Genomic DNA, 25,256 nt, shown 5'->3' on the forward strand with positions numbered 1-25,256 from the left:
CTAATCATAAATCCACAAAAATCTAGATCATACCTTTCATTTGCATGCAACCATAAAACGAGATTGGTGACCTCGGTCTATAAGACTGTGTACGCTTTTAGTGACCTCGTTGTGTGAGACCGTAAAGACTTCCACTGACCTGTACGGTTATCGTTCGAACTTATGCAGTGGTTAGTGTACTCGAGAATGAAATTGATGAAGGGAACCTGATGCGCAGCTAGCTCACTCCAACGGGCAAAGAAGGAGGCGCAATCGTTTATGACGTCGGTCTGTGACACCGTGCGTCACGAACGGAGGGTTAAATGGCTTCCGAGTTCGCGGGCTTTGATGTCTGATGCAACATTGCCAATTTTCTATATCCGCACAGAAATAAAAACAACTGTATTTCTAAAGTGCAAAGCGTTCAATACCAAGATGCTGTAATTAAATTAAAAGTATAAATAATGATCACTGAAAATACAAGAATTGATAAATCCATATGTTTTAAATGCAAAGACTGAATTCCACAGGAATTTATCAGCACTGCTTTGGCGGCAATAGTTTAGGAATGGTTAGTCACGGGAAGGAAGGCGGTAATGTAGTGTTTGTGGAATTATTTAACGTAGTAGTTCTCTGCATTTCTCCATAACTTTATATGTTATGATATGATATGTCCACATGAAAGGCTAATTGTATGACGGGTTGCAATGATGTCTCCCATGACCGCTCGGCAGCTCTCGCGCAGAACTGAAACTTCAAGTTCCAAGATACGAAGCGTCAATTACAGAATTCATAGACTCTGCCAAAAGCAGTGAAAATGTTTATTGCAGATATTAGAATACATGAGCCACTGAAAACACGTGAAACACCATACGACTTGTTACTTTATGAAGCGGTGGGAACATACATATAAGGGAACTCCGGATTTCGAAAAATAAAGTTTCAAAACCGATTTTGACAATTCAGGTGCCAGGTAAACATTTTCAGGCGCCATGGCGACTGGGTGCCCGGTATTTTTCGACCCCTGGTAGGAGTAGACCAAATTATGAATATGACAAGCAGGTTGGAGCAGATGTAGGATGTAGCAGTTATGTAGAAATGAAAAGGTTAGCAGATAGGGTGGCAAGAAGCGCTGCATCAAACCAGTCTGTGGACTGATGACTCAAACAACAACATAATGTCGTATCTTGGCAATGACAGCCTAGACAATGCCCCCAGCTACATCAGGGGACCACTGATCAGGCAATCTAATTGCGATAAGTGTTTTTCTGCTCCTCAAACCAAGAGCAAATGGGCTACTCATCCAAGTGCTGACCCCATCCAATGTTGCTTAACATTTACCTACCACTTTCAGAATGAAAAATGGCTATTCTACTTGAAAGACATTTACAATATTTTGGAAAGCCTCATATCTACAGAGTGACTCAAAAGGTTGTGCAGGAACTGAAGCAGCCCACAGGTGTCAAAATATAAAAACTTTTGTACAGATACATATGGTCTAGGGCAAAACCCTGTGTCAGTGCAAACCTGGGAATGCCAAAAATGATTTCATCAACCATTTATTTTATTTCTTTTCTCCTAAATAATTCTGAACTGACAATCAATGAAGTGATAGTACCTATCAGCTTCTGTTACATTTATAGAGTCCGGTGTCAACTTCATAACTAATACTTCAATGAATGTCAGCTTGCATTGTTTAGGAATGTAGAGAACTTTGGAAAAATGAATAAAATAAATTGTTAAATATGTTGTACCTGACATTCCTGGGCTTACCTCGAAGCAGGGTTTCATCCTATATGTTCCTATTGGAAAGTTGTACTTCAATTCCTCTATGGACTACTGGTATATCAATCAATTTCTTTGCAACCTTTTGAATAATCTGGTACAGGAGTGATGCAGTAGACCTACATTTCCATCTGACAGACAAGCGACTCTCTGGAAACCATTTGGGAAATGAAGAAGGAAAAAATTTGGGAACTGCTGGACAGAAGGAAGAAAATCTTTCTAGTCCAGTACTGAGTCAAAGAACTGGGATGAGAATGATTATGGTATTAATATCACTGGGAATCACCAAGAAAGTGTAATACAGCAGCAAGGGTGGATGAAATGTGAACAAAAAATGATAAAATATAGTGGCAATGCAAGGATAAAATGGCATTACTGAGAAATAGTCAGGGATTCTTAGTGGATGTAATCAGTAACTGCAAGTTTTTGGGACAACACAGTGGGCCAGAATGCACATCTAGCAGGACAAAATTACTCAGCATAAGATACAGTTTGAATAGTTACTATGCTGATTTAATATTGGATGGTGAGATTACCCCAACTTGGCAGGTTCGAACCTGGCTCAGTCCGGTGGTATTTGAAGGTGTTCAAATACGTCAGCCTCGTGTTGGTAGATTTACTGGCACGTAAAAGAACTCCTGCGGGACTAAATTCCGGCACCTCGGCGTCTCCAAAAACCGTAAAAGAGTAATTAGTGGGACGTAAAGCCAATAACATTATTAACACACAAAAGAGAAAGATAAAACAACAAATTTCCCTGAGCATAGTGGTCAGCCATCACAAATGTTACATTTTAGAAGCAACCAAACTGATCTATTTGGAACTGTGGTAGAAATCTGTTACATTAGTCATATGTGGGAAGATCAACTTCATCACTGTCCTGGTCACTTTCATCATCATCACCACCACCACCACATTCGTCACTGTGCATGTCACCTTCCTGCTCAAATGTGGCACTGGTTACTCTTCATTCCTTCAGCAAACAACAGACGTTCAATGATAATGATCTCCTTTTTCTTGCTCCTTGATAATGTTAGCTGTGAAATTATGAGGTCAGAAATTACTAGTAAGAGATAAAAAATGTCGTGTATAGTAGATCTTCGCAAAAACTTCCTCGCAAGGCTCTAACTTGTACCTTCGTAAGTGCTTGTTACTTGCTCCTATGTCATCTTGTGATGGCATTCCAGTCGGCAATATAGCGGCCTGTATTACTTTGGAAAATTCTAAGTTCCCATGGAGGGAATTAGATATTTTTCACCAATAGAGCATGTCAAAAACAGAACAGATGTAAGGCTTTTCAGCTGCTTGCTCTATTAACCAGCGTTTCGTCTTAGGTCTGACACTAGACTCATCAGAATGGGATGTGTCAGACCCTACCCACTGACACTGGGGTGTATGCAGGTGAACTTATCAGAAGCCCATTATAAGAGGCACAGTCTGATAACTGCATACGGGAGATAAATCTCCACAATGGAATTATTGCCCGCCTAGCAATTCCGAATGGAAAATTCTAAGTTCCCATGATGAGTTTAGTGTCAGACCTAAGACGAAATGCCTTACATCTGTTCTGTTTCTGTATTACTTTTGCACCATGAATTAGAATTTTGTGGACAGAAGGAGGCAAGTAAATTCATGAATACATATCTAAATATGATTTTCCAGTTTCCAGAGCATACTTATTGAAAGCTCCTACGTTTACTCTGTAGCCACTTGATCTGGTCAGTAAAATTGTGAAAACTAGTTTAATAGCCTAAGTTCTTCACTGATACCTGTAATTTTTGAACAGTGTTTTGAGTAATTCAGGTGAACTCATAACAGATCCCAGGGAATCACTGGAGAGGTGGAGGGAATATTTTGAACATCTTCTCAATGTAAAAGGAAATCATCATGGTGGTGTTACAAACAGTCAAGCTCATGGGGAGGAGGAAAATGATGTTGGTGAAATTATGCTTGAGGAAGTGGAAAGGATAGTAAATAAACTCCATTGTCATAAGGCAGCAGGAATAGATGAAATTAGACCTGAAATGGTGAAGTATAGTGGGAAGGCAGGGATGAAATGGCTTCATAGAGTAGTCAAATTAGCGTGGAGTGTTGGTAAGGTACCTTCAGATTGGACAAAAGCAGTAATTGCACCTATCTATAAGCAAGGGAACAGGAAGGATTGCAACAACTATCGAGGTATCTCATTGATTAGTATACCAGGCAAAGTATTCACAGGCATCTTGGAAGGGAGGGTGCGATCAGTCGTTGAGAGGAAGTTGGATGAAAACCAGTGTGGTTTCAGACCACAGAGAGGCTGTCAGGATCAGATTTTCAGTATGCGCCAGGTAATTGAAAAATGCTACGAGAGGAATAGGCAGTTGTGTTTATGTTTCGTAGATCTAGAGAAAGCATATGACAGGGTACCGAGGGAAAAGATGTTCGCTATACTGGGGGACTATGGAATTAAAGGTAGATTATTAAAATCAATCAAAGGCATTTATGTTGACAATTGGGCTTCAGTGAGAATTGATGGTAGAATGAGTTCTTGGTTCAGGGTACTTACAGGAGTTAGACAAGGCTGTAATCTTTCACCTTTGCTGTTTGTAGTTTACATGGATCATCTGCTGAAAGGTATAAAATGGCAGGGAGGGATTCAGTTAGGTGGAAATGTAGTAAGCAGCCTGGCCTATGCTGACGACTTGGTCTTAATGGCAGACTGTGCCGAAAGCCTGCAGTCTAACATCTTGGAACTTGAAAATAGGTGCAATGAGTATGGTATGAAAATTAGCCTCTCGAAGACTAAATTGATGTCAGTAGGTAAGAAATCCAACAGAATTGAATGTCAGATTGGTGATACAAAGCTAGAACAGGTCGATAATTTCAAGTATTTAGGTTGTGTGTTTTCCCAGGATGGTAATATAGTAAGTGAGATTGAATCAAGGTGTAGTAAAGCTAATGCAGTGAGCTCGCAGTTGCGATCAGCAGTATTCTGTAAGAAGGAAGTCAGCTCCCAGACAAAACTATCTTTACATCGGTCTGTTTTCAGACCAACTTTGCTTTATGGGAGCGAAAGCTGGGTGGACTCAGGATATCTTATTCATAAGTTAGAAGTAACAGACATGAAAGTAGCAAGAACGATTGCTGGTACAAACAGGTGGGAACAATGGCAGGAGGGAACTCGGAATGAGGAGATAAAGGTTAATTTAGGAATGAACTCGATGGATGAAGCTGTACGCATAAACCGGCTTCGGTGGTGGGGTCATGTGAGGCGAATGGAGGAGGATAGGTTACCTAGGAGAATAATGGACTCTGTTATGGAGGGTAAGAGAAGTAGAGGGAGACCAAGACGACGATGGTTAGACTCAGTTTCTAACGATTTAAAGATAAGAGGTATAGAACTAAATGAGGCCACAACACTAGTTGCAAATCGAGGATTGTGGCGACGTTTAGTAAATTCTCAGAGGCTTGCAGACTGAACGCTGAAAGGCATAACAGTCTATAATGATAATGTATGTATGTATGTATGTATGCATATTTTTTAAAAAAAACTGTGTTTCCGTCGTTCGAAGTACCACTGTCTCCTGCTCTTGGTTCATAAATTATCCTTACCATTTTGCATAAAAATTTCTGTTGAATTATGCATTTTTTCTCTCCAACCATTGCTTTTCCTTTAGTTTTCAATGCTTGCCACTTTTGAATATCATTCCTGTATGTAATGTGTGAAATGCACTCAAACAAACAGATCCAGATATGCAAAGGAAAAGTCCAAAAGAATAATTCATAGTGTCAATGCTACTGCAGTCCCCTACATTAATGGCATTCATTGTTTTTGGAGTACTGGCACATGTGTTGCAAACCTGTGAAGAAGTGGCTGCCAAAGCATTACATATTTTGCCATCTACCTTGGTCGTAATTAAATTATGGTCTATTAAAGTATCTAACCTTCTCCGTTTAGTTCTCAATCTGCTATCTTCAAAGAGTTTTCTAGGCCTTCCAACTATGAACATGGATGGAAATTAACTATTCGTTTGAAGATTAGATGGTGCAGCTTTATGCGCTACTACAGAAATATGTAAATCCTTTGTTAGCCAATTGGATTTTTTTCTTAAAAACCTGTCTTTCATCCTGTAACTTAATTTCCATCGCTCTTGAAATTTGTATTTCAAAACACTCATTATCAATTAAAGGTACTGTAAAACATCTGAAGAGCAGTCGTGAATGTTAATCTTTGACAATACATAATCCACCAGCTCATTTCCAATCTGTTAATTGTCATGCAACACTTCACACAGCTCACTGTGTGTTATTACAGGTTGCAGTGGAGCACCCGTCACAGCAAATAGTTATTTTTCTATGAAAAGTGCAAAAAAGTGGGCGTACTGAGACATAAGCCTTAATATTCATGAACTGCTCTACATTATGGCACCAAAAGTCAGGCAGAAATGTGCAGATACATTTTTATAACTCAATGTAAAATACTGTAAAGTTAGAATTTTGTACGCTATTCACATTGCATAACATAAGTCTTTGGGGTGAAATAGTGATGTTTCAATTAAATTAATATGAAGGGGCATACTTGTAGCTTTCTTTTCCACACTTCAGATATTCGCTATTGTCCACTGATACTAAATTAGCGACTGGAAAGGTTTGCTGCTAAAACAACTAGCAGTAAGCCATACAGCCTCTTCCACGAAGGAGAGATAACGAGTGTTATTTCTTGCCATATCTGTTTACATGTCATCACCAGGGTTAAAATTCATTAGCCCTGGTTATTTGACTATAGTTTGGGAAGGGAGAAATGGAAATAAGAAAATGCTGTATTTTATAACTGTCCCGCTATATTACAGTTTCGGTCCACTGTGGACAGGAAGGATTATAAAAACTTCCAAGCTATTTCTTTGATGTATATATGAGGTACAGTATTTATAGGCTGTTAGGAAAAGAGATTCCAATCAGTGAGTAAAGATATGGATGAAAACCAGCACAATTTCAAAGGGATTTCAACATGGGCCAGGTAACTAAGAAATACTCCGAGAAGAATAGACAGTTATGTTTCATCAGTGGTGTGCAGTGAACCCTCTAGACAGGTGAAACAGCGGATTCAAGTAACAAATTCCAAAATATCCTTCCTTCAGGATAATCATGTAATATTTTAGGGTATCAATTAAGAAATGTGATCACAGATCAAGTAATAAAACCCAACTATGCACTGCAATGGGAAAAAGAATTCAGTTAAACTCTGAAATCAGTCATAAACTAAAGAGTAATATTCTAATTTTAATTGTATATATTTGAAAATATTAATATTAATATATTTGTTATTTCACTGTAAGATCAACAACCCATTACTACTGTGTCCTTCACTGTTTTTACTATTCAATGCTGGTTTAGCAACCCAGCCTGCCTCTCACACAGAGGCCCTCGTTCGATTCCCAGCCAGGTCAGGGATTTCTGCCTGGTCCTGTGGGTTGGTCTGAGGTCCACTCAGCCTACATAATTACAACCGAGGAGCTATGCGACGGCGAGATGGCGACCTCGGTCTAGAAAAAGAAGAATAACGACCAAGAGGATTCGTTGCACTGAGCATGTGTCACCTCATAATTGGCAGGCCTCCAGGCTGAGCAGCGCTCGCTTGGTAGGCCAAAGTCCATCAGAGCTGTAGTGCCATCGGGGTTTTGTTTAATGAATGGTGTCCATGATGGTATTGTGGATCTGAATTTTCTTTTTATGAGTGGTTTCATTTGAGCGAATATGTCAATTCACAGAACCATAGGATCTGGGATACAGAGAACCCACACATTTAACAGCCAAGACCTCTGCATGATGTAAAGGTAGGTGTATGGTGAGCTATTAGTCCCCGACGAATTATCGGCCAGATATTTTTTCAGGGCACAATTACTTCCGACCGTTATATTCACAGCATTCTCAAACCATTTTTTGCTGAACTGACTGAAGAAGACAAAAGGTACTATTATTTCCAGCAGGATGGTATGACAACCCATATGGCGCATAATTCTATGCAGGAAGTGCCCGATGATCAGATCATAAGTAAAGGCATAAGGTCCCCTTTATTTGCCTGATTTAAGCACATGTGAATTTTATCTATGGGTAACTCTCATGGGAAAAGTTTGTAGGAATAATTCTGGAACTGCAGAAGAATTAAAAATCGTGATTAGGAGCACTGTGCTTTCCATCAGTATTCATGAACTGCAAAGTGTGTTTTGAAATCTCATATGATGTGGAGCTTGCATCACAGCTTAAAGAGATAACTTTCAACATCATGTGTAAATACTGAAAGTTCATTTTCATTTACTAGTTTATTTGCTTTATTTAGTTGTCCTGAGCAGGTGTATTGCTAATAGGTTCAGTTCCCTTTTGTTTCTATAGGCATACCCATGCTGCTTCTTTGAGACAACTGCATCCATTTACCATGGCGGGCACTGCGCTTGCTGTCACCATTTCTTCATGCTCCTATGCCTCAGTACTATGCTATGAAGTCTTAAATTATACTTCCTGTATAAAATGACTAAGAATTAATCATGTACTAAAACTAACTATATCATATTTCAAAAACCATTATGTAAGTCTCCTCTAGACATAAGCTTCTACGACTAAGTGATACCTCGAGTTTAAGCAACAACATTTCTAGGACTTAGCATAGATGAGCTGCTAACGGGGGAGAATCGCATCAAAGCACTTTCTGATAGAGTTAACTCCTGTTATTGGTGTACTCAGCCGATTAAAATACAAAGTTTCTCATGGACCGCTGAAAAGTATTTATCATGCATGCTCTAATTGAAAGCCACCAAAGTTACACAATTCATATCTGGGCATGTTGCAACGAAGAACAATTTGAAAAGGTCAGTCTCTTGCAGAAAAAAAAGCACTGAAAATACTCTTCAACTTACCCACCTTAACACCAAGCACGCAGGTCTATCAGTATTATAATATGCTATCACTGTACGGTCTTCATAAAAAGGCTGCAGCTCTTTTGTTGTATAAATTGAAAAATGGACAAGTTCATTCCAACACACTATGCAACTTGAATTCTGATATACAGTACATTCATACAGTACAAGAGTATATACAATAATACCCAGTAGGTGGCATTATTCTCTCAAGGTTTTCAATAGCCTTCCTGAGCATATTCGAGATGCTACTAAATTACCAATCTTTAAAACTAAGTTTGTTGATTATCTAAAGGAAAAAATGCCTATCCTATAGAGTTCTGCTTTAGTATATTTATATTACTGCTGTTCAGATTTGGTTTCCATCACTATGATGTTTTAATATTAGAATCCCTGTACAGTATATTTTTGTCCTAGATGTTAATGTTCTAGAATTTCATCTCTGCTGTTGAATGTAATTAATTGTACTGCGCCGATATGAGCCTTGGCTCAGGTGCCTCTTTTGAAATAAATAATCAAAATAAAAACGTATCCTGCCGCAGTCGGGTGATGGACGAAGGAACTGTAGCACACCAAATTGATGCATGCTTCAGTTTGTAATGTGTAACGTGTACATTTAGTATAAGGTATGCTTTGCTGCTGGAGGACACCTATAGCTTCACTGTGTAACTTTTAGCACAGACTAAAACAGCAATTTTACTTATGGACGACATGAAACCTAGGTGTTCAAACAAGTTAAAATAGCAGTCAATACTTCAATTTAAAGGACATTTTAAGCCAATCTGAATGCTGGTATGACTTAGCGAAGCAGTTCTTCATTTCCTTCGGCCCAATGTACATCAGTGGATTTTATATATCTAAAAGGATGTATGGCACAGAACCAAGGCAAATGATGGAGAGGCATAATACAATCCTGGTTATTTTATGGAATCAAAGGCATTTATCAAGCTGCAATGAGAGTTGATGGTAGAATGCATTCTTGATTCAGTGGCTACAGAAATGATGCAAAATTGTAATCGTCCATGCTTGTTGTTTATACATGACTAATTTACACAGAGGCATGAAGCGCCAGGGTGCGATTTAGCAGGGTGAAAACCAACCACACATATGCTGATGACTTGGACTAAATGATTGACGGTACCGAAAACGGAGATTCTAATAAACTGAAACTCAGAAAAGTAACTTAATGCTAGGTATGAAAATTAGCATTTCCAAGATAATGCACAGTATGTTACTGGAAAAGGAAGCAAAGAAGATTTAACGCCAGGTAAGAACAACAAATTGGAGCAGATGGACGTATTCTACAAGAATGGCAATACAGTAAGAGAAAATGAATCAAAGGGAAGCAAATCTCTCTTAGGAATATACATTGTATTTTGCCAAGTTCTGACAAACATTGAAGCCTAGGCTCATGGAATAATGGTTCACTGTCTTATGCCTTACTATAAATTTTCTGACTAAGGAAACTGTGATTGTTGAACAGTATGGTTTTTTACCAGTTATATAGTATTTTTTCAGTATCATACACTACATTAGTAGATACATTTTCATTATAGACTGTTACGCCTTTCAACAAGAATTTTGTGAAAGAATTATTCTGAACTTCACCAAAATATATGACTTGATGGCAGGCCAGCTGTATACAATTCTCTCAATTACAGGAATCAGAGATAGCCTCAGGTGTGAACAATGTCACAGGATTTCCTTGCACTGTATCTCAACAAATTCAGCAAATTCTTTCAGTGATGCAACATTTGATGCTGAAGAATCAAACTCACTGTAGATCTTGAAGATCAAAGCTTCAATGTTATAGAGAAAATTCTAAAGCCCATGTTTGATAGAATTGCTTATAAAAAGACAATAGCAGTTTAGATTCAGGATGAACGGATTTTCCTTTTTAAGTAATACAATAACGGAATTGTTCTTGCCATAGTTCATAGGTTTATTGTCAGTACTATATGCACTTAAATGGTTCAGGTAAAAGCCATTAGCATGTATAATAAGCTATTCTTCACTGCACAAAACATGAATCTCTTTGGCATTTTCATAAAAAGTCAAGGAAAATCTGACAAATTCCATGTTTCACATCAAAATATTGCACTGCACATGGAAAAGTGTTAATATCGCCTTGATTTGATACATTACAGGACAAAGAAAAATAGAACAATTTGTGAAGTTCTCCTATGACGTCATCTTGATGAAATGGACCAAGAATATTTTGGAGAGAGAAGTTACCTTGGTTTGACTACAAAATTTTTGTTGCTATCTGTTAGCAAATATAGAATGTTTCAGTATCATTTTACAATCCAATGAATTGTAACTTCGGCTGCGTTTCACGCTGTGATAAATAGATGCAACGTCAGCTATTGTGACAGCACCCTCTTATGACTCCTGTTTTTTCACAAGGAAAATAATCATACGAAGATAATCCCAAAAATAAGGTCTCCCATTTTTTTTATAAATACATAGACCTGTTTATTTCTATAGTGGTTTACATCATTTTACAGCTTGAACATTTAGCTATTTTTCTACATAATCACCATGTCGGTCGATGCATTTTTGTAGATGCTGTGACAGTTTTTGTATGCCCATGTCATACCAGCTTGCCGCCATGCTGTTCAGGTGTGAGCGGCGCTTCGGGAAACCTCAGGAACCAAAGTGCAGAGATCATCCAAGGTGATCCGCCGATCTTCACGCATGATTTGCTCAACCTTCACAACTGTCTCGATGGAAATTGATGGTCTCCTGCTCCTTTGTTCGTTCGTCGTGAATTTCAGTCCGACCGGCTGCAAACTCTCTACACCACTTATGAACATTTTTGACATCCATGCATGACTCACCATACACTTCCGTCAATTGGCAATGGATTTCAATCGGTTCAGTACCTTTTGCGTTCAAAAACCGAATAACTGCGCGCACTTCGCAGTAACACCCAACGGGAGCTCCATTCTCAAAGGCTGTCAAGCCAAGCCTGAGTGCCTTAGCGCGGCGTGCACATGTTTATATGCGAGCGTGGGAAACACCCTTCACAACATTGTGACCAACAGCCACACGAACAGAGTTCAGTATTTATGAAAAAATAGGAGACCTTATTTTTGGCATTACCCTCGTAGTTTGATTTTTACACAGTTGCAATTCTGACATGAATTGTTTCTTTCCATTTTTTATAATCAACTACAGCTTCTTTGTCCTCAAATTTCATGGAAAATGTGACTGTACAAATTACACATTTTGCTGTTTCGTTTTCCTTTACAAGCCACTTGGCAAAGTCCTTGTCTTCAAACCAGTCTTTGTTAAAGAAGTGAAGGCCTACTGTGTAACTTTCTTTTCTCAGTTGCAGTGAGTGAGGTGTCTACTTTGTAGACATAGCAGAACTTGAAGGAATACCTGGATCATGCACATCTTCACTGTCATCGGGTAAACAACGAAACCTGTGTCCATAATATACGATGTACTGCAGCAAAATTCATAGTGATAACAAAGAACTAACAACTTGAAATACCTGAAAATTGTTTAAATATATAAGTTCATGTAAGACAGAACAAAAGTGTATCCAGTGCCCTTTGCCCAAGACCTGGAACAATGTGTTAAATTCCATAACAATCCTGCCAAAAACTGGCTGGGTGCTATATTGCAGAAAGAAACATGTTACCGGTACTAAAAGGAATGAGCAAGAAAGATGAAGCACACCGAGGATGATGGAAATAGAGAGTCATAGCGTCTAACCCCAACTGAAGATAGTAAGGGTGAGAAGTAGAGTGTAAGCTCACTGAGTGTTAATATTTGAAGGCCTAAGGAGAGTGGCCAAAGTAGCAGGTCAGTTAGCCAGACAGAGAAATGGAGGAGGACTTCTACCTTGCCCGCCATTATGCATTGCCACCACCACCCACCTAATGCATACTCCTTTGCTCACACCAAGAACTGTTTGTACACAAATATAGTGACGGTTATTGGAGTTCTGGGTCGGCAGCGTGATAGCTGTGCTCAGGTGGTGGCTGGGAACTCAAGCCACCACAATGTATACCAGTATTGTCTTTTTCTGTAACAGAAAATGAAAAAAAAAAAAAAAAGAGTCTCAAGTTATTTCTATATCAGTGTTTTCCCTAGGACCTTTTAATGGACGCACCGCAACGCCGTTTTCACAGACCGGCCGGCTATCAAACATAGATGTTCTTAGTTACATAATATTAATACACACCGAGTCACTGGGTGCTCCAAATGAAAATGTAAATACCGCAAAACTATTTATTTTAATTTTAGTTTGACTGTCATGTACTGTCGTGCACAAGCAGTGTCTTGATCAGCGTGGAATTGCATGCGAGCACTTGATTCTGCACATCACAAAACTGCACGTCACTCCACAGTAACTGAGTGGTAAGCCCCGGTGTTACGCGATTATGAACGAGCAGAACACTTGAAGTTCAAAATAACCTGTTATGTCCTATTTGTGAGAATAACACGAACATAATTCAATTTTGCAGTTAGTGTTTACCTGTCTGATATTACTGTTAATGCCCTGAGGGGGATAAATTGAAATTTTATAATATTAATTTTTTACCTAGTAGGGCCTATTCCCCGCCCGGCTAGTAATTCCTTCCACCCGGCTTACAAAAATGTCTGGGGAGAACACTGAACATATAAGACAATTTGCAGATTTGGAAGATGCCTTTAAACTCAACATCCTTGAAAAATTGCCATTACTTTCTAGCCAAGCCTAAATTTCTTTTCTAGATTCATATGTCATTAAATACAACAGTTTTGGTGTGATCCACATATAACAAATAAATATACTACTACTACTACTACTACTACTACTACTACTACTACTACTACTACTACTACTACTACTACTACTACTACGGTGATCCAGATCATTATACACCTTTCTTAAGATAAAGATGTACCAACCAAAAATGCTCCTTAAATAGGCTTTATATACAGTACTCTGGCATTATTGTACAGAAACAACACAATTAGTTATCTGCCATTTGCCATTTTCTTCAGATATCAAAGGGCAAATGATCTCTGCAATATTGGATTGTCTTGTAAAATCATGTTCTTGCTCCTCAGTGATGTCTGTCTGTTGTCCTGAGATGTGTAATAGGCTTGGCTTGTGAGTTACATTGCTGTACTGAAGAATATTATCACAAGTTTCCAATTACAGAAGAAATGTTCTCAAAAGACAAACAGAGGGAAGGACCCACCCCTGGTTTTGTATCGATTTAAAATCTACAGCTATTAATGCACAATTTGTGCGCTATAATAATATCTGGTATGATTAATACTGTACCTAACAGGCAAAATTGAAATAGCCAATAACCTAGGAAGAACATACTAGATCATCTGTCACACAATTTAACCCCCAAGCGCATGCATTCTTTTTCATCACTCGAGCACTTGCGTGGCGCACCGAGTGCTCCATTAAGTACGTTAATGTTTTCATTGAAGTTAAGTAAATTCAAAGCCTATATTCTATGTTTTATCATTCATCAATTAATTCTTGAAATATTTTACATAATATTGGTTTTTATTTTACCTCCCTAATTGCATTACAAAATAATACTGTCATATAAATTCACTAAGCTTCTACTTAAATGTTAGGTTTACATTCTAAACTAAAATTAACAAGTGTATTTTAATACAATGAGTACATTCAAATATGACATCAGTTCAGTCTATTTTTACATGTTAACAATCAGAAATATAATTATTATGGCATATTGTAGCTCGTAAATTTAAATCTGGCATCACTGTTTTGTCCTATATACTCTGTATCACAATCAATCACTACTGATCTGCATTTAGGGCAGTCACCCAGGTGGCAGATTCCCTATCTGTTGATTTCCTAGCATTTTCTTAAATGATCGCAAAGAAATTGGAAAATTACTGAACATTTTCCTTGGTAAGTTATTCCAATCCCTAACTCCCCTTCCTATAAACGAATATTTGCTCCAATTTGTCCTCTTGAATTCAAACTTTATCTTCATATTGTGATCTTTCCTACTTTTAAAGACACCACTCAAACTTATTCGTCTACTGATGTCCTCCCACGTCATCTCTCCACTGACAGCTCGGAACATACCACTTAATCGAGCAGCTCGTCTCCTTTCTCCCAAGTCTTCCCAGATCAAACTTTGCAACATTTTTGTAACACTACTCTTTTGTCGGAAATCACCCAGAACAAATCGTGCTGCTTTTCTTTGGATTTTTTCCAGTTCTTGAATCAAGTAATCCTGGTGAGGGTTCCATACACTGAAACCATAGTCTAGTTGGAGTCTTACCAGAGACTTATCACTGGCTGGTGCACTCTTGCAAATTTCGCATGTGTATGTGATGTTTACATGTTGCTTGCAGACGAAGCTGTGATATGAAGTGCATCTTATGGTAGTGTTTATATTTCTAGCACGTCCACAAGTTACACATCTTCCTCGTTTCTTCAGAGAAGGCTCCACAACATTTCTTTCTTCAGGGCTCTTGAAACGTTGGGAGGAAAACGGAAACATCTGCAGGAAGAGTCTGTACATTAGCTCTTTCAACTAGATGTGGTTCCATCAGAGAAAATGACATTTTTTTCAAAAATATTCTCCTCGGGTCTCTTCTGTTATTTTTGTTTGAAAAATAGATCACTTCTGCATTTATCCCAGCTATGTCCAAGAAGGCATAGAATATTGCCAGTGGCCATCTTCTTGTGATGCGTGTGGTGGTATACATTTGATCCACTGTGTCAACACCCCCTTTTGTTGAATTATAATCCAGGATCATTTCTGGTTTTTCCGTTTCTTCATCTATGACACCACTCTCATGCATGGTGGATAACAGCAGCATGGCCTTGTTCTTCTTCGGTACAAATGACACCAAAGTTACGTCGTTCTGGTATCCAGACAAAGAAGATTTCACAGGTCGATCTTTTTGAGGCAGAAATTCAACAGCAATTTCCCATTTGTTTTTCCTCAGTGTTCCAATACATGTAATTTCCTTCTTAAATAGAGACATTGCCAGGGGATAGCTAGTGTACCAGTTATCCATGGTGATGATCCGTTTCGTGCCTTCAATGTGAGAAACTAACCTACCAACAATCACCGAAGGTGAGTTTGAAATGTCAAAAGGTCCTTGTTCGTGTTTGCCACAGTACACTTCTAAATTTCCAGTGTAGAAGGTTTTGGAATCTGTAAGCAAAAACAGCTTTATTCCGCATTTGCCTGGTGTGAAAATGGGAAACCACGGAAAACCATCTTCAGGGCTGCCGACAGTGGGATTCATATTCCGTATTTGTCTGGCTTGTTTGGAGTAAACTGAACAAAGCTGCATTGTCCTCGAAAAGCTTGGAGCTTTTCATCAATGGTTACAAACTCACGAAGATTGTAACTGTTCTTACAGTTTATCACAAATGCATCAAGAACCATCCGTATTGCAGCCAGTTTATCGTGAGTTCTCCTTCTGACCCTCGCGGACTTGTCATCAAATCGAAGACATGTCAGTAAAAAGAGAAATCTTTTGTAACTCATTGTTGCCCTTGTGATTTCTACTCCCATGCCATCTTTAGCCCTGAGTTCCCTAACGTTCGTGTGATTAGCTTTCTTTGTGCCAATAAGTTATAGCAAGCCTAACAAAGCCATTATTTCAGTACGCGACATTTCCTTGGTATCTCTCTTTTATATCGTTCAACCTGGGTAGCTATGTACAAATTAGTGAAGTTTACAATACTGTCAATGATATGTACGTCAATAATTTTGTGAAAAGCAGACAGTTCACATGTTACACTCCGAGCTTCACCCTTTGGTCCTGGAAATATTTTGACAATATTTTTTTCTTTAGTCTTAGAGGATCCATTAGAACATTGTTTATTCCATACACAAACTTTATCTCTTCCTATGAAACAATCACTTTTGGCTAATGCAGCTTTACCAGAACTTTCGTCACTTGTCCCGAGTCATAATTCTGTTCACTTTCTGAGTTATGCTCAATGAAAATTATTTCCCCATTTTCAGTTTCAGAATTGTCTTCCTCATTTTCACAGTCATCTGCTTCGTCGAAATCAGGTTCATCATTCAGTAATCAGTTCAGCTGTGGACTTGACAGATTTCTTCCAGCCCTAAATAAACGGAATGAATATTGGAAACTCACGTAGAAAGCAACAAACAGTCTACAGAAAACTAATGCAAGACAATTCTAGTGAATACATAAGTAATTTGTAAATAAAAATATACTTACATGATGATACACATGGCGCACTCAGTTGCGACACGAATTTAAAACGCAGTTTAATTCGTTTCTGTTGAAGAAATATTTATTTGACTTCTCACACAGATAGCTAAAACTGTACTGTAGGAATACCTAACACAGGTCAGCAGATTGTTAGTGCGAAAATGGATATCTGTTTATTTAAACGTGGCGCACTCAGTGCGCCAGCGCGAGTGCTCGAGGGTTAATGTAGGTTATGCCCTCCTTATTCAACGAGAACTATTCTTCAGAACACTAAAATAAATCAGAAGTCTCACAAATCTTCAGTTACTTAGAAGAATTACCATTTTTTATGATTGGTAGATATGAATATACTTTTGTGACAATAGTGTACAAGAGATATTATCTTAACACTCAATTACGCATTTTAAAAAGTTTCATGGTTTAACATGGAATGAGAAACTTAAAGCCTTTCCATTGTACACAGCCACTCTCATTACAGACTAGTCAAGGCATGCACCAGGTGGACTGGTTTCAAGTTCTTATTTGGTAATTAAACTAGAAATTAGAAATACATAGTCAAGTTATTTCATAAATCATGGAACTGCATCTCTGCAATCACTTTAACATGCCCTGGTTGGCTCTACAACTACAAAATTAATTTAATTTGATTTGAAATTAACAGGATTTTCTTTTCTTTTCATGAGGTCATTAACAGCATGGTTGGTGCTCTCATAGCTAGTGAGTTTGTCAAGTAGGCTATTATAAAAAGCTCTGAATGGTAGGCCTACAACATATAGCTAACCTTCAGAGGGTTAATTTTATTTTGCATCTATATGCTAACTGAAATTTTGTCAATGAAACAAGTTAGTATAGGCCTAAATGTTTATATGTAATCAACTTGAAAATTAACTGCATAGATGCAGAAACATTTGAAAGCAGCATGCATTGAGGTGTCTGTCAAAAGGCTCTCAACCATTTCCAACACTAAACCATCAACTTTTCAGATGACAGTTAATGCAAAGGAAATATACACTACAAATTTTGCTCTACAGGAACAGGTTAATCCCAACAAAAGCAGAACATAAACAAGTCAGTCTTATAAATAAGCACTGACTGGAGTTAAAATGATATTGATAACACGCCATCGCAATTACCGATATACATTGTTTATTATGAGAACTTAATAATCATGCCTAGTCAAGGGGGACCTCAATTTGAGGTTATCTAAGTAATATAGGAGACACTGTAATTAACTACATTCAGTGCTTCGAGATAGGGACCAAAATAAATTAGTTGCATCGGAAACCAGGGTTTTGTTAAAAGAAAAATTAACGATACATTCATATCTGATAGTATCAGATGGCAATTCTATCCGTGATCTTATTTGGGGTCATGGGCACAGTGAAAAGGAAAACAGATTTAAACTTCTGAAGAATGAAATGACAAGTATCCCGCGAAAAAGGACCCTGCAAATGACATAAAACATCGCTCGCGGATGTTTGTCTACAGTCTAATCGTCAAAATGACATTTTTTGCGAGAAATAACTCGAGATCAGATCTGAGCAGAGTAAATTGATCAAGGAAGTGGGGGATACAATGTTCTACAAAACAATTTTATGGATCCTCAGTTCAACTGTCTGGCTAAATGGAAGCGCCCCTCTATAGAAAGGTAAACAGACGAATAATGCTGTGGATTTCATAAACAGCGCCCGGAGGAAGCTACTGTGCTCAAAGTTAATTCGATCTATCAAAACACGAAGAAGTTTACTTACTTATTTCTTGTATTTCAATGAAGATAAAACGTCACAGCACACTTCCAAACACAACAGGAATGATATCTTATTCAAATCACGATTGATAGCCTAATCAATGACGACATACGACCGTAAATACGTATTATTATTGATATAATTTGCCGGTTCGCATGACCTGCACAAGATGACGTTTGAGCCCTACGTATGGCACAGATCATTAGATTTTCTACAGCTTTTCGCCTTGCTGAAAGTACTGTACTTTCTCCAAAGATGTCGTAAGAATCAGTTCATGGTTCAAGCTCCGAAGTAATAGTCATAGAATATTTATCACTGTACGAGCATGGAGTCCGAGTTACCGATTCAAGTCGATCGAAATAAGGCATCTACCGGTATCGAAAACTTAAACCTAAATATGGCAAATCATTCATTCCTAACTGGCACACGGTCATCCGTCCAAATATTGACCACGCCCACTGTTCCTCGGGTCAAGACCGACTGCGATGTTATAGTCGACCTTGCTCGGGTACGATGGCCTAAAGATTTGTAAGTCCCTGTCCGGGAAATATTGGTCCAGTCAAAAAAACACTATTCCATGCAATTTATACAAACGAAGTCCGGCTCCATGGCTAAATGGTTGGCGTGCTGGACTTTGGTTACAGGGGTCCCGGGTTCGATTCCCGGCGGGGTCGGGAATTTTAACCATAATTGGTTAATTTCGCTGGACCAGGGGCTGGTTGTATGTTTCGTCTTCATCATCATTTCATCCTCATCACGGCGCGAAGGTCGCCTACGGGCGTCAAATCGAAATTCCTGCATCTGGCGAGCCAAAGTAATACGCCATTTCATTTATACAAACTTATTCAAACTGAGTAGGCCTACGACTTGTTCCTCTTGAAGTAAAATCAGCCTGCCGGTTATCTAGATCCTCAGACATAACTGAATTTAGATGTGTCTAAACTAGGAAGACCATTTCTACCTAGTTTTCTGTCCGACTCGTTGGCTGAATGGTCAGCAGGTTCGATTTCCGGTCGGGTCGGGGATTTTAACTTTCATTGGTTAATTCCAATGGCTCGGGGGCTGGGTATTTGTGCTGTCCCCAACATCCCTGCACACACCACGCATAACACTATCCTTCACCACAATAACACGCAATTATCGAGCTCGATAGCTGCAGTCGCTTAAGTGCGGCCAGTATCCAGTAATCGGGAGATAGTGGGTTCGAACCCCACTGTCGGCAGCCCTGAAGATGGTTTTCCGTAGTTTCCCATTTTCACACCAGGCAAATGCCGGGGCTGTACCTTAATTAAGGCCACGGCCGCTTCCTTCCACTTCCTAGGCCTTTCCTCTCCCATCGTCGCCATAAGACCTATCTGTGTCGGAGCGACGTAAAGCAAAATAGCAAAAAATAACACGCAAAAACCTACACATGGCAGATGCCGCCCACCCTCATCGGAGGATCTGCCTTACAAGGGCTGCACTCGATTAGAAATAGCCACATAAAATTATTAACCTAGTTTTCTTCTCCTCTGTGATCTAGAATTGAAATTTCTAAACATGGAAAGAGAAAATACCATTAATGTAGTAACCTGACATTAAACTGAGTGTAATTAGACTTCAAGAGAAGGAAAATAAGCTGAGGGTACACAATGGAGCCCAGTTGAACTGACATAACTTCTGTTTATTCAGACCCTTCAAACTGAATTCAGTTTAGTCTGCCCTACACAATTTAGGCTACTGGTACACAGAGTGTCTCAATCCTCAAAATATAATGCCTACATTTTCAATTTCATTGTGGAAAGTAAATTTGGATAAACTGCAGTAGGCCTATATTAAAACTTATTCCTGAGATATATCATCATCGGTCATCACTGATTTTAATTTAGGGCTGTCACCCAAGTCTCAGTCATTTGTCTAGTTTTTTCTTAAATAATTTCACAGAAGCTGGAAATGTATCAAACATTTACCTTGGTAAATTATTCCAATCCTTATTTCCTCTTCCTATCAACAAATATTTGGCCCCCCAGTTTGTCTTCTTGAATTTTGTATAGTTTAATTTTTATTCACATTTTTCATAATACAGTATTTTAACAAAGTATGGACATTTTTGTGAATCCTTCATAAGCAAGCTTGAGTGTGGGCTTGTATACATTACGTGTATAACATTAGGTCAAGGGGTTGATGACCTAGATGTTAGGTCCCTTTAAACAATAAGCATTATCATCATTATAATCATCATAATCATCTTCATCATCGCTTCATCATCATCATCATCATCATCATCACATTGGATCATAAAATAATAATTACAAAGGGGAAGTAAAAATATGGTACCCATTAAGTCATGAGTTATTTACATTACTTTGCCTTCACCATTTGAATATATTTACCAACTTTATTTTCATATTATGATCGTTCATATTTTTAAAAATTCCACTCAAGCTTATTTGTCTACTAATGTCATTCTGCTCCACTTCTTCACTAACAGATAGAAACATACGGTACCATTCATTGTTGCAATTTACAAATTTCATCATATAGATCCATACTGATACAGCTTAATTAAGAAATATTTGGTTTAATGATCCACCTAATCAATACACTTCACTTTACAAGTGAGAATACACTTAATATTAAAATATTATATGCATATTCTGGCACTGGCACTAGAGCGAGGATCAGCCGTAGTTTTACGTACGCTACGAACAACTTAAAAACTTACGCCGAAATGTTAATTTTTTTTTTTTTTTTTTTTTTTTTTGCTAGTGGCTTTACGTCGCACCGACACAGATAGGTCGTATGGCGACGATGTTAAATTAAATTAAAGTAGCAACAAAGAATCTACTAGCAAGGCTCAATAGGGCCATACATAATTTTCCATATTTGTAGGGCCTACTGCTTGAATGAAAGGAAAACACTTAGGATTGTGATGCGCGGGGATATTTCCCGGTAGAGGCCTCAGTATTGGGAATGTAACCGTGTGCTGACAAATGTCAAGAGATGAGGAAAAGGGCAATTAGCAAGGGATTATTCAGTGGGGGGCCGGAACGTGACCACCGAGATAACGGGGTTCCACGGCCAGAAACAGTTGCAAGCTTACAACATCGTGTAAGCTGTTGCACATCGGTTCCAGGAAACAACAGTATCCTAGCGATCCTTGTGTTGTACCGTGGTTGAGAGATGTGCTGTGTTTAAGTTGCAGCATTGGGAAGACTGTGACAGGATTTTGAGCTGCACGTTAGTTCCCCATTTTGTGCCATCAAATACAGGGTCTCTACTGCATTTGGTGCCATAGTAAATTTTTGAAGAGGGACCATTTAGTCACAGAGAAGCCAAAACTATATGCATCCTCGGTAAGTTCTGAATTTTTTTTTTTTAATTCTAACAGTAGCAAGACAATCGCAGATGCGTGCCTAAGTTCTATAGGTAGGCCTACATATTTTGTCAAATGCCCGGGGACTGATTGGAACCTCAAATGGCACCATCAAAAGTGCGGGTAAATATTTTGTAATTGGCGGGCGTGATAACTCAGTTCCAGTGGTTCTATCTTCTCATCAAAACGGCCGAGGCTTGAATCGCAGTCGATGCATGAAACATTTTTAAAATGGGAAGTCACGTTCTATTGATACGGATTCTACTTAAAAAACTAGATCCCGTTCTTTACCTTTCTTTATACTTTTGAGCCATAACCGCGTCATTTTTGGTGGTTTATTTTGAGTATCCGACCATTCTTCGGGCTTAGTTTGTACCTTAAATGGTGAGTGGATGCAGTGGCGTACCCACAGAATAATTTCAGTGGGTGGGGTATAAGTCCAGGGCAGCAGCGTGGATACAACTTTTCCTTGGAAGGGGTTGTGAAAAGCTGTTTTATTGTTTATTTAGAATTTGCTTTACGACGCATCGTAGGTCTTATGGCGATGATGGGAGAGGAAAGGGCTAAGAGTGGGAAGGAAGCGGCCGTGGCCTTAATAAAGGTACAGCCCCAGCATTTGCCTTGTGTGAAAATGGGAAACCACGGAAAACCATTCTTAGGGCTGTCGACAGTGGGGTTTGAACCCATTATCTCCCGGATGCAAGCACACAGCTGTGCGCCCCTAACCGCACGGCCAACTCGCCCGATGGATATAAGAAGAAAGCCGGTCCTACCGAGTACGGTGACGGATCTTCAGTAGATATTGATGGTTTTGATTGTTATCATGTACAATCATGGCTTTTGTACTCTTAACACAAACAGGCTGCATTACTGAAACTGTTCGTAAAATTGATAATATCGTTCTTCGTTTGTGAGGAAGTAGAATCTTCTTGAAAAATTTGTCTTCTTGAAAAAAGGAACCACTTCGGTACTTCGCCCCATGAAGGTGACTACCTTCCAGGTCGTAGATATTTCGATTACGGGAGATTCAAGGCCAACTCTACTGCACCCACAAACAAGGCTGTATCTTCCCCATCCCATGCCTTTCTTAACTCTGTCAGTGCCGGGAATCGAATGCAGGATGCCTTAAGTCAAATTCTAAAATAAGGAGACCTGAAAGTAACCAACTGGCCCCGCGATGTAGGGGTAGCGTGCCTGCTTCTTACCGAGGCCGCAGGTTCGATTCCCGGCCAGGTCAGGGATTTTTACCTGGATCTGAGGGCTGGCTCGAGGTACACTCAGTCCACGTGTTTATAATTGAGGAGCTATATAGGCCGGTCTCCACTGATTAACATTTAACACCAACATGTTAAATTTAACATGTTACAATTGACATGTATATTGTGATTCTGTCTTCCAATTGACTTTGCATGTTAACTCAGAATGTTGAGGTTAACACTTTTAAAATGTTGGCGTGTTTTCCGCTCCAAGTGGAAAACATGTCAAGTCATTTCGTTGTTCGTGAGATGTTGGCACAGCTTCGACAACTTCCATTCTGTTTCCATACCAACAGATAGCCTAAACGACGCAAACGACGTGCTTCTCGTGAAGTAGGATTATAGTTACAACACTCGTTCTTCTTGTTATAAGCTACAAATACAGTACGCGCACGAATGCCATTCTCTCTGCACTATACCGGTACTAAAATTTATAGTCAGAACTGGAGAGGAGCAAGGAGATTACTCTGGACTTAATTAACGATATAATAGAAAGGCCTTGTTTGTAGGATGTCTCATCAAATGAACAGAGATAAAGCGAAGAAAGCCGACAGTTTCCAGGAACTCGAAATTATCTATGATTGTTCCCGCGAGTGCATCGAAAAATCTAGCGTCCCTCAGCCCTTAGTACATTCGGGATATTTAAAACGTTCAGAAAAGTCGGAAGTCGTGGGCGGGGGTTGACGAAGTTTATACTTCAAAGTGGTTTGCTTTTGAAGCAATGAACAGAATGAGGGCAGGAAATATGCCTAATAAAACTGCATTTCTAAATCGTAACAAGAAGCAACAGTGACAATAACAAAGGCCAAATCCTCTTCATGTTTTTCTTTTTGCTAGTAGTTTTACGTCGCACCGACACAGATAGGTCTTATGGCGACGATGAGGTGGGAAAGGCCTAGGATTTGGAAGGAAGCGACCGTGGCCTTAATTAATGTACAGCCCCAGCAATTGCCTGATGTGAAAATGGGAAACCACGGAAAACCATCTGCAGGGCTATCGGCAGTGGGATTCGAACTTACTATCTCCCGGATGCAAGCTCACAGCCGCGCACCCCTAACCGCACAGCCAACTCGCCCAGTAATCCTCTTCATCTGAGTCCATTGCCCTTGTTTGAAAATGGTAGACACTACCTAAATGTATTACCACAAATTGATATAATGAACTACCTGTGTATAGACAAAGGAATTCAAGTTTAACATGTTTATTAAGTGTGGACACAATGTTAAATGAAACAGTATTCAACATTTAACACTTAACATGTTGATGGTGTCACCAGTTAACATTTAACATGTTGTTGTTAAATGTTAATCAGTGGAGACCGGCCTTATGACGGTGAGATGGCGGCCCCGGTCTAGAAAGCCAAGAATAACGGCGGAGAGGATTCGTCGTACTGACCACACGACACCTCGTAATCTGCAGGCCTCCGGGCTGAACAGCGGTCGCTTGGTAGGCGATGACCCTTCGGGGCTGTTACGCCATGGAATTTGGTTTGGAAAAGTGAACAGAGAAGGAAGCGACACTTCTGCAAGGCTCTTTAGCTTCCAGCTAGTTCTTCTGTCCGGCCTCGTGTATTTAGGACAGCTGGAAAACATACGCCGTAATAAATGCTCCTCATAAAACCTTTGTAAAAAATACTAACTGCATCTCTATTTATAAGAATAATCATAAACGTCTCCTTTTCATGTGGCTCGTTTGGTTGAGTCGCTGTCCTTCCGAGTCCGAGTTCACAGGTTCAAATCCCGGCTTGGGTCGGTGGCCCTTAAAACGGTGTTGAATTGCCAACAGCTCCGTGTCGTTGGTTTCTGGCACGTTAATAAAAATTATACATACGAATATTAGCGTCACAAACTGTAACTTTATAGGTACTACTATGTTCTGAATCCCAAGCTCACGAGGGAAACTAATTAACAATTTGCTTTACGTCGCAGCGACACAGATAGGTCTTATAGCGACGGTGGGGTAGGAAAGGCCTATGAGAGGGAAGGAATCGGCCGTGGCCTTAATTAAGGTACAGCCCCAGCATTTGATTGGTGTGAAA

General features: G+C 39.2%; 1 protein-coding gene across 1 annotated transcript in view; it reads right to left on the bottom strand.

Moving 5' to 3' along the window:
* Positions 1–18,795, bottom strand: part of Gprk1 (G protein-coupled receptor kinase 1) — a 77,461-nt gene extending 58,666 nt beyond the window's left edge. Inside the window, exon 1 of the mRNA XM_067142814.2 lies at positions 18,611–18,795. The gene's annotated coding sequence lies outside the window, so the exon portion shown is untranslated. The remainder of the gene's footprint in view (positions 1–18,610) is intronic.
* Positions 18,796–25,256: the final 6,461 nt, after the last annotated feature.

The sequence above is a fragment of the Anabrus simplex genome, chromosome 3 (genome assembly GCF_040414725.1).
Source record: "Anabrus simplex isolate iqAnaSimp1 chromosome 3, ASM4041472v1, whole genome shotgun sequence".
NCBI lineage: Eukaryota > Metazoa > Arthropoda > Insecta > Orthoptera > Tettigoniidae > Anabrus > Anabrus simplex.